This window comes from Lissotriton vulgaris, chromosome 1_1 (genome assembly GCF_964263255.1).
Source record: "Lissotriton vulgaris chromosome 1_1, aLisVul1.2, whole genome shotgun sequence".
Lineage (NCBI taxonomy): Eukaryota > Metazoa > Chordata > Amphibia > Caudata > Salamandridae > Lissotriton > Lissotriton vulgaris.
In genome coordinates, this window is record NC_141685.1 from 1,179,360,713 (window position 1) to 1,179,375,271 (window position 14,559).

At 48.1% G+C, this 14,559-nt stretch overlaps 1 protein-coding gene across 1 annotated transcript in view; it reads right to left on the minus strand.

Annotated features, from left to right (window-relative positions):
- Positions 1–14,559, minus strand: part of LOC147748878 (lactoperoxidase-like) — a 1,319,638-nt gene that overhangs the window by 303,167 nt on the left and 1,001,912 nt on the right. The gene's annotated exons all lie outside the window — the stretch shown is intronic.

A 14,559-nucleotide genomic window follows, 5' to 3' on the forward strand; every position in this document is an offset into this window, starting at 1 on the left:
CCCTTTGTCCAGTTTCGCGCCAGAGCTGGGGCTAGAGTGCCCCAGCAACTGGTTTGAACCGGGCTATGCATGGAGCACCTTATGTGCCCCAGGCAGTGTCTAGAAACAGCAGTTTCCATTGAACCCACCCTGCCCCAATCCACTACAGGCTGTCTGGGGAGGTGCCAGCACCTCCCTTGACAGTAAACCTATTGTCCAGGTCTCCCCTGCCGGAGTTTCGTCCAGCAGCAGGAGGTCAGACTCGTGTCTGAGGCAGCAGCATCCATTTTGTGATGCTAAGGCTCTGTTTAACTTTAACCGGATAAAGCAGTAACTACATGTCTTCTCCCTCTAGAAGGGTGGAATGCTACCCCCACCGCCAGAACTGGCGGGGGAGGGGGTAGCATTCCAAAGCGTATGACACCTTACACAACATGTTTTGATAAAGCCAAACCAAAGTTAGCATTAACTGCGAGGATTATAATGCACTTAAGAGTATATGGTATGGCTATATCATAGAACAGCTATAAGGACATGGTTCCGAAAGCCGCAGACAGGCTCAGCTCATGCTAGAGCACTATCTCACATAAAACCAAGCACTCTGCCTTCAGGATTGTCAAGGCCTGCCATAGGAGTGACTTATAGGTATATATGTGTCTATATATAATGGTAGGTATAGGAATACTATACCTAAGCAAGGGGTGATTACACAACCTTGCCCCAGCTGAGTGATCAGCCAGTGGTGTCAGTTTGGATGGCCAGCCAGGGGTGGCATAATACATGCTGCAGCCCCTGGTAGGCCTTGGATGCATCTATGACCTGGGTACCTATGGTACACTAAACAGGGGCTCACAAGGTGTCCTAGTACCCAATTGGATATGTACCTAAAGTACATGGAGTCCATTTTACAGTGAGAGCAGATAGCCTGGGGCCCTGATTAGCAGGATCCAAGGCCAACCAAGTCGAAAACCAGCTAAACACAAGGCAAAAAGTTGGGGTAACCATATAATCAGCTATCCACCTTCCCACATTAATAAATAAGAAAACAAATACAGGAATAGTACATAATTAAAAAAACATAGCATCCACACAGTTAAAATTTACAATGACAGGGGGTATGGCTTGGTAAGCCATGATGGCGGTCGTGTTCTGAGCGCGCTCCTTCCAGCCCCATAATATCTTGCTAATTTATCCTGTCTCTCCGACCCTGTGTTGGCCCCGGAGCTGCTCTGCTGCAGTCGGAGTGCAGCAGCATACCCCTCGGCCAGTTTGGATGCCGCAGGAGGTTCGAGGACGGTGCTGCGGCCGCCGGGAGGAGCTGCGGCCTGTGGGAAGCATGCCCCTGAGAGGCGCTGGGGAGTTGCCTAATCTCTAGCCAGGCTGAGGGGCAGTTGCAGCAGCTGTGCGAGAGCCAGGCCACTTATTGGTGTCCCCGCGAGCCTGGACGTACATCATCGGAGCGGGGCTCATATGCGGAGGGCTGGCTTCCCTTGGTGCGGCAAGGACCGGCAGAGTTGTGGAGTGGCTTGTTGGCCTGTTTGGGCCACGGAAGTAAGACGCTGTCGGGGAGAGTGGTGCGGCTGGCTGGCCGCCATCTTGGGGTTCTGGACTTGCCCTAGAGGCTGCTGCATTTGATCCCGGGGACGAGGGGGGCCCTAAGTGACACCTGGGCTTCCCTGGGGCCTTTTGCGTTTTTAGAGAGTGCCTCTTCGCCACTGTCTCCCCCCTCCTCTCCTCTTAGCTGAGTCTGCGAATGCTGGGGCTTCGGCGTTCATGTCGGGCCGCAGGGGGGGAAGGAGGAGACCTGGAGCGGCTGCGCCACAGGGGGCCAGCGGCAGTAGGGGGCAGAGCTGAGAAGCTGGCCGGCGCGGGTGCCACAGAGGTCGGGACCTGCCGAAGTACTGCTGACTTGTCCCACATCACCCTGTGAGCCGCCCTGATCTGCGAGCGGCAGGAGGACCCGGAGGTGGGGTGCTGTTGGGGGTGCCGACTGACCGCCATTTTGGAGCACTGACTCTCTTCTGGAGGCGACCTAACTGGACTCTTGGGTGAGAGGGGCTCACCGTGACATTGAGGGCCCCGTTGGGACTGGGAGTCGACTGGTGGCCCGTGAGTGCCAACGAGCTATTGGGAGGTGCCTGCCCATCATCTTCTCCCCCCTTTTTCCTTTGAACTAGTGCCGGCTGGGGACCCGGCGGTCGTATCGGGCCGCAAGGGGAAGGGAAATTCTTGGAGTAACCGCATTGCCTTAGTCACCGCTTGGGAGCAGTTCCCAGTGGGCCCCCGTTCGGCGTTCGGACCGGGCCGCGTATGCCTACAGGTGGGTGACCCCGGTTTTCGCTCCTTCCATTGTCCTCCTTGGACTTGTGTGGGGAGTCCTGAGGCAGCCATGACAGGGGACAAGGGTGGTGGAGGCCAGATCAAGCAAGGTCCCATTGATAAATATACCGGTGCAGGAGCGGCTGCTGGGACGCCCGGAGGGCAACAGGGGGCGGTACCTGAAAATGTGGCACTTATGGCAGCCATCACCCAGTCCAGGGACATGCTTGACGCGAAAATTGGAGCAGCCGGTTCAGATGTCATGCTGCAGGACGGGCCGCGGCTATTGCACATTATGAACATTTTGGGGGAAACTTCGGGTCTCTATATGAACCCCCGTAAGTCAACATTATGGGTCCTGGAGGATCGGACGGGGATAGGAGCGTGGGCTCTCTCGGTTCAGCTGGCTGTGGGGGGACTGAAATATCTGGGCGTATTTTTATTGGATGTACCTTCAATCTCTGGCCCCAGTGTGGGAACGGACTAGTGAATATCTTAAGTCCTGGTCACGTATGCCTCTGTCATTATATGGCAGGTTGGCGATATTCAAGATGGTGGCACTTCCCCGGCTCCTCTATCAGCTACAAAATCATCCATATCAGATCCCGTTCAAAGGTTTAGACAGGTGAATGCAGCACTTGGACAGTTCCTGTGGGAGGGGGGAAGGGTGCGGGTGGCTCTGTGCACATGCTCCCTGTCCACCTACTGTGGGGGGCTAGCATCCTCAGATGTTCTCTCGTATTATCAAGCCTCACACTGGTCCTTAATGAGTGGTGGTATGGCGACAGGGGAGACCCGGCGTATGCAGTCGAGCGACAGCTCTTAGGACATCATCCCCTACATACAATACTATATTCATCGCCGCTACGGGGGTTGCTGCCATTGGCGATGCAGGTAGTGTTCCTGATCTGGAGGCAGGCATTGCGACGAATGGGGTAGTGGAACACCTTGACCCGGGAAACCCCCCTCTGGTGTAACGGTCGTTTGCCTCAGCTGGCGGCCCTACAGGGATTTTGGGGATGGGATGCGATAGGTATCTCGATCCTTGGTGATGGTATGAGGGGCCGGGCGCTAAAATCCTTTCAAGACCTACAGAAAGACTTCCTTATGCCACAATCCCAGTTTGATCGTTACCTTCAGTTTCAGCATGCCCTGTCCCCTAGTTTAGAGGGTTTGGAGTCACTTCAGAATTCAGCCCGCTGGAAGCGAAGGTTTTCATGGGAGATCTAAAGGGCCGGAAATGTTCCCAAATTTATCAATCCCTGGTCACTCATTGCTCCCCTACACTCCAGAGGCTTCGGAGATGCCTGGGAGGAGGATGTGGGCACGCTGGAGAAGGAGGAGGAGGACTGGACTGAGGTCTTAGCAGCCCCGCGAGGGGCTGCCATAGCGATGCGACTTCGCCTGGTTCAGTACAAATATTTACACAGGGTCTATTTTACCCTAGAGCGCCAGTGGAGGGCAGGGCTGATCGCCTCCCCTGTGTGCCTTCGCTGGAGCCGAGAGGAGGTTACATTCATCCACACAGTTTGGTGCTGTCCCTTTCTCTTGATCGCTTTTGGAGAGGGGTATATGCCTGCCTTTTGGAGGTTTTGGGGTGGGAGCTCCCCCGTATGCCACAGCTGGCCTTACTTCATGTTATGCAGGGAAAGAGGCAATATCTATAAGAGTCACCTTATGCAATTGGGCTTTACATTGGCGAAAAAAGATATTGCCAAGGCATGGAAGGTGCCAAGGGCTCCATTGGTGGCCGCATGGAAGAATGGGCTTGATTTCTGTATGGGGCTAGAACAACCTATTTTTGTTGCTGGAGTGCCCATGCAAACATTACAAGATTTTAAAACGGTGGGAGGATTATCGGGGGATTGATGTTAGACCCGCCACCGGTGACAGATGTCCATCCGATGGGATAACGCATATGCATATCTTCAGACTGTGGGGGCATACTACTGGGGGCCCATAGGGGCTTACCCATCCTGCTATATTTTTATGTGGTGGACAGGACTATGCGGACCTTGTGCGATCAGCGGGGTGGGTGGGGTTGTTGGTATGTGTATGGATTTTATGTGTAAAAGTCAAAGACATCATAACAGTATTGTTGGATTGTGCAGTTGTCTCTGACAAAATCAATTAGTAGATGGCCATAAAGAAATCATTTTCAAATAATGATTAGCTCAGTGGTGGTGTTCCATTGTTATATTGAACGTTAAGAAATGTCATAATAGATTTACACAAAATATAAATCAATAAATCAAGGAGTTGCTGTGGTAAATCTGAATCTAGTAAGGAGCAAACACTTCCATGAATCTATTACTGAGTCAAGATATAGTACCTAGCCTGTTAGAAATTGAGTCTCTGAGTTGGCAGAGGTATGCACACTGTCCAAGTAGGGACCACAATCCTAGTCAGGGTAAGTCACAACACAATCCTAAATTATCCGATGCTTACCCTCTTGTAGCTTGCAACAGAGCAGTCAGTTTTAACTTAGAAGGCAGGGTGCAAAGTATTTGTGCAACAACTCATACAAAAACACAGTGAAAATACCACAAAAAGACTCCCCAACACTTCAGAAAATAGAGAATGTTTATCTGAGCAAAGTAAGACCAAAACGACAAACATCCAATGTGTAGAAGTTGAGATATTTGATTTTGAAGAAATAAATGCAGTAAAGCGTTTAGAAACAAGTAGTGAAAAAAAGGTTAATAAGGACTCCCTGGACCCGGACAAAGTCAAAGTTTGGGCCAACCTCGTGGCAGCACAGGCCCTCTACAGATCCCATGCAGGGTTCGGTGAACAAAGTACATATCCTGGTCGTAAGCAACAACATTTGTCTAATTTTCCACACAATAAAGGCAATGCTTTGGTTCCAAATACTCAGACGGGTGGGTGAGTCACAGTCAAGCCTCACGGTTGGGACCTCGGATCGCTCCTCTGTTATCTTTGAGCAAAAGGCACACAAGTGATGGACGGAATGCAGAACAAATCAAAACTTTCACCCCCAGTCAAGAGATCTGGGTTAAATGCATCATTGTTTTGCTCACCATGCCACCCCAGTTTAGACCTGGCCATATGTAAATCAGTCTTGACCCTGTGCCTCATGGGAACAGTCCAGCCCGAACTGCAAAGCCAGGTCCTCCCTGGACCGGAACCAAGCATCCTAGGACCGGTTTTGGGGTTTCACCCCTCATCAGCCAGGATAGCTTAATTCCAGTGGCACAGTGAGCCCGGGACCTGTCATCTTTGAGCAGCACAGGGCTGTTTCCCGATTAGCACTGCTTCGAAGGGCACTGGGTATGTTCCGATCTGCGCAGTGGTGACGATGCATCCGATTTGTAGCAAACCAGCTGCAGAACCCACTTCTGAGCCCCAGAACATCGAGGGGACACCTCAGGTAAGGGTAGGACTCACAGAATGCAGAGTCCAGCAGCACCAGCATGATTGCAGGAAGTCTTTTGTGTCCATGAGACGTAAGAAAACAGGAGGGATCCCAACAAGCCCTTGGCTATCACTTGGAGGGAAGGCAGAGTCAGGGAGCAGCAGAAAAGCAGTCTATCCAGAAAAAAACAATCAAATTGAGTCCTTTGAGCAGCACAGTCAAGATCCAGAAGTGCCTGATTGGTGTCGGTAAGGGACTTACACCCAAAAGTGCCTTTGAAGTGGAGGTGACATCAAAGGCTGACCTCTGAAGTGCACACAATCCATTTCAGACCAGCACTGTCTGTCAGGCTAACCCTGGGGGATACATCTGTGCTTTGTATGCGGATAGGACACTACCTCTTGAAGTATAAGTGTCAGCTCCTCCCTTTCCACCCTGCCCTGGAAGACCCATCCGAATGCAGATGAAATCAGAGGAGTGCTCTGAATGTAGATGAGCCTCGCCTTACTGTGTTTGTGGCTGTCTTAAGTAAATGCACAAAGTGTAACTGTCACCCAAGCCAGATGTATATTGGAGACAGACTGTAAGGCACAAAAGAGCTAAAAGCTTTGACTGCCAATTTCGGAAAGAATGACATTTAAATCTCTGTGTTTAGCTGCACACACAGGCCCTGCAGTGGCAAGCCCGAGATAGGCTTGAAAGGCCACTTGTGTCAGTAGCACAATCAGAGCGGCAGACCTATTAGTAGCATTAAATGTACAGGCCCTGGGTATATGGCAAACCACTTGAAAAGGGACATACAGGTAAATTAGATAAACCAAGCAGGTGTAAGTCAATCATAACATGTTTACGGGCAAGTGCATATGCATTTTAGCAAGCAGTGGTAAAGTTATAAGAGTCCTAACACCTGCAAATACGAGTTCAGAAAATGGAAGGAGGCAGGAAAAAAGTTGGGGGAAGATCACCCTGAGGCTGTCAGGTCTAACAAAGCCCTTGGATGTCTGAATCCCTTTAGGGTCTAATAAGTGGTTCTTGTATGCCCGCAGCTTCTGAAGCCGAACGTCTAGCGTTCCTAAATGACTGCTTGATCTAGGTTTCATCCTTAGCATCTATTAAACATGGTGATGTAAATAAGGGCGGTCTGCCAAGCTCTGCCATTACCGATTTAGTATAGCAGAGCCACATTATATTAAGACCATGTTCACAGGATAAACAGTCTTCTAATATTTCTCTATTTAAGGAAGTATGTTCATTGCTACATTGCCTAATTTGTCAAAAGAAAGAGTGCCGGAGGCCCGAAGCTCTTCTCGGAAGTCTGTGGCTGGTTCAATTAAACATTGGTGCATCTAATACCAAGGCTGGTAGTCTTAAATCCAGAGGATGCCTCTTTAATCCACTATCAGACGCACCCTGTCCCTTTATCTCACTTTTGTAGGTTTCTGGTTTCTCCCTTTGTGATGGTTTTCCCATCTTCCTCTTGCTCCATCTGTCCAATCTATATGATTTTATTTCTCTTGCACTCGAAAAATATTAGTTGAGGAAAAAAAGCAACCATCAGCTCAAATTAAGCACTGTCATTGCACCAAATTGCAATCCACAGTAGCAAAGCAGCTAGTTTAATCGGATCCTTAACGTAATCTAGCCCTAGCTCTTCCTGGACAAAGTAATGTGGGTGGCTTGATGGAAGAGGAAGGAAGTATTGACAAAAAACATTTTTTTCCACTTGGAGATTTCCCACATCATTGTATACCCGGGTACCGGCACCATATGTAAGAAAGGAGAGACATTTGCTATTGTAGATTTTTAAATTTGACATTTTGGACAGCCAATTATTTAGTTATATCTCTAAAAAAGTAAAGAATTCAAAAAGAGAGTTTTTTCCTCTGAACTAAGTTGTGTCGTGTGTGCTACTATATAACATTCTAATGATTAATCTAATGCCATAAATCATATTACATACACTTGATCTAGTACACGTGTTTCCCAACAGAACCATTGTTTTTTCACCAGCATACCTACCCAGGTTCTGAGGGTTACTGGGTTACCCCATTATTGTTAACGTCATTTTAGATTTCCAGCAAAGAGGAGATGGGTGCATTGCCAATATGTATTGCCAGGTTAAACAAAAATACCACTAATTGTGAGAAAGGTTGCTTCCTAGATGAGAGGTGGGGGGTCCAGGTACTGGTAGTGTTAAAAGTCCTCCCATGTATGGAAAGTGATCGCCCTTTACTTGACATTGAGACCTCAATTTTTTAGGGCTGCAGGCCATAACAAAGTGTGAGGAGGCGGCCTCCGTAGACAACATACCCCTCGTTTCTTCGGATCTGAGGCAGAGCAACAACGTTTCTCAAAGGCAGGGTGAGAAGAAGTTCATCTCTTCCACTGCCTCTTGCACACAGGGAGGAGTCCCGTTTGAGGAATGCAGGAACCAATTGGACAGCAGGAAGGCGGGATCAGTGGAGTATGAAGGCATCCCGGAAGAACAGCGCAGGGTTCTTGAACCAGAAGAAGGAAGAGGAGAGCATAGCAGCAAGGAGACGAGCAACACTGAGAAGGAGTACATCAAAGAGGACAGAGGACGACTCGGGTAGACAAGCCTGGAAGCCGGCTCCGACGTTTTCCACGAGCCTGGAGGAGAAACGGAGTCATGGACCGATGAGCGGTGGACGCCTTCGGAGGACATTGATGAGCCATCGTAACTCAGCAGGGTTGCGGCTCTCGCGGTTCGTGCCCCGGGAGGGGGAAGGGAGTAAGGGGTGGGTCGTAGTTTCATAGAGATACGGGGCACTGTAGATATTGATCCACTTGTGTATGTGCACGTGCACCACCTTGACACCCCTCTGCTGTATCACTTGTACATATTATCACCAAGCACTAGTTTGTGTCATATCTGAACACTCGTCACACCCCTCATTGTGTTCCCTCACCAGTCTTTGCATTCTTTAAAGGCCTGCTTACGTGTCCTGATTCTTTCTTATTTTGTTTTCCTCTATTATTTCCCCAACCGTCTCGAAATCCCACCTGTCTCCCCACAACCTCATAACGCAGTCATGCTATTGCCAGCCCGACCATGGTAAAGCATGCCCGACCATGGTAAAGCATGACGGGTGTACTTTGCATCGGTGACGGGTTCTCATTCCATAGGGAAGCGAGACCAGAAAACGTACCGCGTTTTTCTCTCTTTATCTTTCTGAGGCTGCTGAGGCGCCTATCCACATCAAGACCACCAACCAACCAGTAAGAGCCCTACGAATAACCTGCAAGAAAAGAAAGAGCCTTCTACGCCATCCCTCAAACTAACCCATGGATTGACTATATTTTTTGTTATCTTTGAATAAACCCTATCACAATTGATCCCCGAAAACGGCCTCCTCGCTTTTCCTTTCTCCCTTCCCTCTCACACGTGGTGTCAGAAGTGGGATCTGCAAGGATGGAGGCCGCATTGCAGAAAATGGAGGCCGGTCAAGAAAAGTTGGGCCGTGTAATGGAGAAATTCCTGGCTGTAGCCGAGGAAGACATAGAGAAGCTCCATACATCCATGACCGAACAAAATCAAACCCAAGAGGCCATCTTCAACAGACTAGCCGATACGCTGGGCCAACCAAGAAGTCATACCACTTTGCCTTCGGTGGTCCTCCAGAAGTATGTTAGCGGTGAGGACCCTGACTTTTTCTTTGCCAATTTCGAGAGAATGACCACGGCAGCAGGATGGGCTGCCGACAAATGAGGCCAATCAGGCTTCAGAGCAGGTCACAGCACTGAATCAGCCATGACACACATTATTGACGATGCGCTACAAATCTTTGACCAGAATGGATCATGCCTACTCATCCTACTGGACCTATCCTCAGCCTTTGATACGGTCAAACACGAGAATCTGACAGAGCTTCTGAATCATAGAATGGGTCTATCAGGGTCAGTGTTAAACTGGTTTACCTCTTTTCTTCATAACCGAACACAAAAATTCAAGGTCAACAACACTCTTTCCTAACCCCTACCAGTAACGTTGGGAGTCCTGCAAGGGTCCTCACTATCTCCGACATTGTTTAACCTGTTCATGGAACCACTCACCGAAATTCTACATGCGTCTAAGGTGCAATATCATATGCACGTTGAGGATACACAACTTTATCTTAGGATCAACACCCTAGAAGTCATTAAATTGCTTAACTATACGCTCAGGAACACCCAGACCTGGCTGGCAGAAAAACATCTCAAATTGAATGCTCTAAAACGAATTCCTCCTCATAGCTTCACCCAACAAAGTCCCCATAATACAAGACTTGATCAACTATCTTACAACTCTCAACGTTCAACCAACCTTTGTGGACTCCGCGAAATCTCTGGGAATAACTCTTGACAGCAACCTCACTATGCAGAAACACATTAGCAACGCTACAAAGGGAGCAAACTTCCAGATAAATACACTGAGGAAGCTGAAACCCTCCTGCCAGTCAATGACTTCAGACTGGCAGTACAAGCTCTAGTTATCCCTCGGGTGGAGTACGGAAGTGTCTCTTTATGTGGCCTTCCAAAAGCTACGCAAAACAAAGAAAGAGTGTCTTACGCAAGAAGGGGTCTGTGTAAAAACACAGAGGCAAAGACTGTAGAAAAACACCCTCTCATGGACACATTGGAAGCCTTCAAGGGATTTATAGGAAGCCCTCACTCACCAACCTTGTTGGTGACATGCTTCATCATCGGGCCCACCAGGAGAAGCCGAATGCTTCCCTGGTTTAAAATCCTTAAATTGGCTACCGCTTGAAGCCAGAATTTATCTAAATATAGCTTGCATGACGCATAAGGGCCTACATCATAATGCACCCAGCTACCTCGCACAGAAACGTACAATCTCTGGGGGGTTAAGATCCTCAAGGAGTGCAGAAAACCTACTACTGAAACCTCAAAGATTTATCAAGAAGAAAACATATAAATGATCCTTCTCGGGGATGGCACCCAGAATATGGAATACACTTCCTCCAGAAACCAGACTGAATGCTTCTACCGTATCATTCAAAAAGGAAGTCAAAGCGACTCTCATGGCAAAATTCACCTGATCATAGACTAAATAAACTCTGAGATCAACTGCTCCATTACAAGTAATCCTTACTATATTAAGGGTCCAACTAAACATCCTATTCATCTTACCGGCCTTGACTTGATTCAATGGGGATGTTCCTCTTATGTACCCTACTGCTTTTTGCACGAGATGTTATGTATACGTGTGCTATACCTGCATTTATTTGTTTGTAAAACTAACAGTGCTTAATGTAAAGCGCTCTCATATTCGCATGGATCTTGTTCGCGCTCTAGAAAACCTTCTAAATGAATAAATAAATAAAAATTGCCAACAGGTGACCTACAGGCCGCGTATCAGGCTGCCAATCTCCTAGGTCTTACCCCATATGATGACGTAAAGAAAACAATGCTGGAAAAACTTGGGATAGATGATGAGACCTACCGTATTCGTCTCTGACAAGTGAGGGAAGGACCCCAGTAGACCCCCAAAACCCTTTCCTATCATATACGGGATGTGGCTAATCGGTGGTTAAAACCCTAACAGCCACTAAGGAAGATATCATGGAAAAGATATATCTAGAACAGTTTTTGTCCTCCCTACACCCACCTGTGCAGAAGTGGGTGTGACAGCATACCAGCCTGACTTTTGATAGGGTGGTAGATATATCAGGGGCATACAACCGGGCGCAGGAACTCCAACGGGGTAGAGAAGAACATTCCTGGAAACATCCTAGTGGAGGACCTTCCAAAACAACCAAGCCAGCGGCTCCCCGAAGACAGGATACTGTTACCCTCTAACCTGGTCCTGTGCCTACTTCTATCCGGCCCTCACCCCAACTGGGACCCCAATGCTTCTCCTGTGGAGGGTTTGGTCATATAGCCAGGGTGTGCCCCCAAAAAGAAGAGCCTATGGAAATCGATCTCACTGCTCTTACTATTATAATCCGTCAGGTAAAAGACCACCCTACTATCACACTGTAAGCGTCAACTGAGAAAAACGTCAAGCCCTGATGGATACTGGATGTTTGCAGAGCATGATACAACCATCAGCTGTTCCTTGGGGGAATGTCACACACCAATGGAACGGTGAACATGCAGTGTGTTCATGGGGATAATAAGCGTTATCCCACCACTGAAGAACAGATCCAACACGGTCCTGATTATGTCCCAGTTCACCTAAAGGTAGGATTGATACCTCGTCTACTAGTCCTTGGTGCTAGGATCTGACTCCCCCTATTTGTCTAAAGTTGTACCAGAGAGGCCCAAGGATAAAGAAGAATGGTGTTTAAGTGCCCCTTTCTCTACAGTGACCTGCCTAGCACCTCCTCAAGAGAAACCCAGGAAAAGCGGTAAACAAAAGAAGAGAGAAAAAAGAGACTGAAACCGAGTCGCAGTAACCCAGACCAAAGAGGATGCCATGTGGCAATATGACCAGGGCTTCTTTTCTGCACAAAGAGAGGACCCGACCCTAAGAGAGGCCTGGAACAAGGCCAAGGATAAAGATGACCCCGATCAAGTAGGTACTCAATTCATCGTGAAAAAAGGGTTGTTATACAGGAAGGAAGGAAAGAAACAACCCCTACAGTTACTAGTTCCACTATCCTATAGAGAAAAAGTAATGTTCCTTGCCCACAATCATCTTTTAGGGGGACACTTTGGGGAAGAGAAGACTGAAAAAGCGATATTGGAACAATTCTTTTGGCCTGGTATCTACCAACAAGTCCGTAGGTATTGTAAGGAGTGCCCGATTTGCCAGGAAAACAGTAGACCTACATCCTTCAGAGTTCCCTTACGCCCCTTGCCCATCATCAGCGAATCCTTCTCTCATGTAGGTATGGACATTATAGGACCTCTACTCCCCTCCAAGAGCGGTTGTAGATTCGTATTGGTACTGGTAGATTACGCCACTCGCTTTCCCGAAGGGGTCTCCCTACGCCATCCCAACGCCCTGCACATTGCAAAAGCCATGGTCAACATTTTTTCCAGAGTAGGTTTTCCCCGGGAGATCATAACCGACCAGGGGACCCCTTTTGTCTCCAAATTAATGAAGCAGGTCTATCTACGGCTGAATATCAAACAATATGCACAGCAGCCTACCATCCCCAAACTGACGGGCTAGTAGAAAGATATATTGCTACTCTCAAAATCACTCTAAAAAAACTACTCGAGTTGGAGACCGGCCGATGGGAGGACATGTTACCCCTGGCCCTCTTTGTAATACGGTATTCCCTGTTTGAGCTATTATATGACCGTCCTCCCCATACCCTACTAGATATGGCGAGAGAGGAATGGGAGGAGATCCCAGAAGGGACTAAACCACTTCAGGAGAATGTATTAAATCTAAAAACCCACCTACAGGAAATCCGTTCTATCTGTAAAACACATATGGGCTAAGCTCAAGAAGCCCAGAAGCACCACTATGATAAAAACACCAGAGAAAGCTCACTGAAGGTTGGCGATTTTACACTGCTTATGATCCCTTCCTCAGATCACAAACTCCTATGGCAGTGGCAGGGCCCTTTTCGGGTTATGGAGACGGTCACCCCCGTGACCTATCGCCTCAAAATGGATCCCACAAGAAAGACCAATACTCAGGTCTTTCATATGAATTTATTAAAGAAGTGGGAGGGAGAGATACCCTACACAGTGAGTTTGGCCAGAACCCCCCCCCCACCTTCCTATTCTGTAAGCCTAGATCCAGATCTAACAGAAAGCCAGATAGACCCCCTCCATAGTACATTAGGGCCTTTACAGGGGGTGTTCTCCACTATTCCCGGACACACCACCTTGATTGAACACTCCGGAAGAGAGTGAAATTACGCCCCATATCGACTACCAGAATCTCGCAGACAGGCTGTTGAGAAGGAAGTACAACAGATGCTCCAGATGGGAGTAATAGAGCCATCACCAAGTGAATGGAATTCTCCCATCCTATTAGTGCCTAAACCGAATGGGTCCATCCGCTTTTGCATTGATTTTAAGGAGGTGAACAAGATTTCACAGTTTGACTCTTACCCGTTAGCACGGGTGGACGAAATGATTGAGAAGCTTGGTAAGGCACGTTACATTAGTACGTTGGATCTAAGTAAAGGATATTGGCAGGTGCCACTAAGACAACAGGATAGGGAGAAGACAGCTTTCTCAACCCGTGGGAGTTTGTATCAATTCACAATCCTGCCTTTCGGGGGTTACACAGGGCCCCAGCTACCTTTCAAAGATTAATGAACATGGTACAGAGGTCCTGTGCTGATTATGTTGCAGCTTATATCAAGAATATTGTCATATACAGCACAACATGGGAACAACATCTACGCCATCCCGCTACTGTTATTCAAACCCTAAAAGACAGTGGTCTAACCATTAACCCAGCCAAAAGCAAACTGGCGGCTAGGTCGGTGAAATATTTAGGGTATCTCTTCAGGGAGGGCCTCATAAAACCCCAGAATGAGAAGGTAAACACCATCGCCCACATCCCTTTTCCCCAAACAAAAAAGGATCTCCGAGCGTTTTTGGGCTTTTTAGGTTATTTCAAGCAGTTTATCCCTGATTTTTTCCAAAAAGCAGCACCCTTGACAGACCTTCTACAAAAGAGCGTAAACACCGAGAAGGTGTTACGCCAACCCTTGATCCATCATTTCTCTGCTTTTCACATCCCGAAAATGGCTATCACTTCCAAACCTGCTTTGCTAAGTCCGGATTACAGCAAACTCTTCATTTTACAGACCGACGCATCAGACCAAGGATTGGGTGGTGTTTTGTCCCAGACCGATGACCAGGGTCAGGAAAAACCTATACTTTACATCAGCATGAAACTTTTTCCTGGAGAAACAAAATGTGCGGTAATTGAGAAGGAAGCCCTAGCA